The sequence below is a fragment of the Ailuropoda melanoleuca genome, chromosome 7 (assembly GCF_002007445.2).
Source record: "Ailuropoda melanoleuca isolate Jingjing chromosome 7, ASM200744v2, whole genome shotgun sequence".
In the NCBI taxonomy this organism is placed as follows: domain Eukaryota; kingdom Metazoa; phylum Chordata; class Mammalia; order Carnivora; family Ursidae; genus Ailuropoda; species Ailuropoda melanoleuca.
Window position 1 is genome coordinate 114,490,066 of NC_048224.1, and position 1,688 is coordinate 114,491,753.

The 1,688-nt window shown below is 35.9% G+C and overlaps 1 non-coding gene across 1 annotated transcript; it reads right to left on the minus strand.

The window, feature by feature from the left end:
- Window positions 1-641: 641 nt before the first annotated feature.
- Window positions 642-753, minus strand: LOC117803171. Its single transcript, XR_004626869.1, has one exon. It is a non-coding gene; the product is annotated as a U6 spliceosomal RNA (small nuclear RNA).
- Window positions 754-1,688: the final 935 nt, after the last annotated feature.

Sequence of the window (1,688 nt, forward strand, 5' to 3'; positions counted from 1 at the left end):
TAGCCTTCCACCTCCCCTTCCCTTATTTGAAACAGTTTGACTAAGTAGGCCTGCAGTTGTAAAATTGTCCTCCCTTCAGGTGGGATAAGGCTCTGATAAAGTCTTTTTCCCAGCAGAGTGGGCCTTTGTTTTGCAGAATTATCCAGTTGTATTTCAAAATGGTTACGTATCTCCTGCCTTGCCAGGAATATGAGATTTTTCTTGTCTCTTCACTGTTAAAATGTAGTGGGTTCCTGAGGATGAAATCCACAAAATTATGGAGGCCCATCTACTATTGCAGCCCCCACCAGTTTGCCCATCTCATGCTAACCTACCCTCAGCCTTCAGCAAGTCACCAAAGTTACTATGTAAGTTGTCCTACCAGTTTTTGGTTCCAGTAGCTTCTGCTCTAGGTAAACATATCTCTGATGTGATTCTCTATATTTGCAGTCTCTCTAGAATTTGGAGTGGTCATGTGCCATGGGAATCACAAATCTCTGATAAGTCTAAGAAAGTCACTGAATTTCAATTTATTCAACAACTTTTCTCGGTTTAAGTAAAGGAGTGCTAATATCCAAGTTCTTATCATGTTGTAGCTGCAACCTGAAGTCAGATGGATTTTTTATTTAAAAATAAATCAATGTTTTATTTTTCACCTTTAAAAAAATTTTAAATGGAATGCTTCACAAATTTGCATGTCATCCTTGTTCAAGGGGCCATGTTAACTCTTCTGTGTTGTTCCGATTTTAGTATAAGGGCTGCTGTAGCAAGCACTTGCTTTTTATTTTATACAACTATGATGTTTGGGTGAGCTGAGTTTAACAGTCCACTTACATTTGGCTTTATTTGATGAATAAATGAGGGGTCAGAGGAGAAGAGTTTTCCATGTTGCCAAAAGTAGAGAAAAGAAAGAAGGCTCATCAGATGAACGATTGGTGGAGACAGACTGAGCAGCTGATGCACTTATTTCTCTAAGGAGAAACACTGAGGATGCAATTTGAGATGCTTACATTCAATGTCAATGATGTGTAAAAAAGAGAAAATGAGAGGGCGATCGTTCCAGTTCTTTTAGTCCTGTAGAATCATTCTAGTATCCGAGAGATTTGGGATCATCAATGATGGCACCTTCTGCATTGATTCCATTTTCACCATAAGCATCAGAAATAGTGATGCAAGCAAAGTGCATTTATGTAGCATCTTTATAAGAATTCATCAATAATACAGTCAGTAAAGGGGAGGAGAGAATGGCTATGGCAAAGTGATGATTATTGCCAGATTTGGGGTTTTTTAGCACACATGTAACACTGACTGGAGATTAACATAAATAGATGACTCAGCATGGGGTTGATTTCCTGTAACAGTAAATGAGATGAAGGACAATAAAATTTGTGCTGTAACTATTACTCTACAATACTCACAGGTTGGCATGACTTGGAAAATTTTAAATTATGTATTTAAAATACTTTTTCAAGTTAACTTCTAAATAGAATCCAGTTTTACTTTGATATGGAAATGTTAAAAGCATGAGTCAAAAGAAAATGAAGGACACTAAATTATTCTTAAATGAAGTGTCTGCATATGATACTGTTCTTAATTTCTTTGCCTGAATTTTCCAATATACACTCATAAGTTCAAACTAAATGAAATTTTTAATAATAGAAAATAGCTACACTTATTTTTTTTAAATAATCAGAATATGACTTCTGATG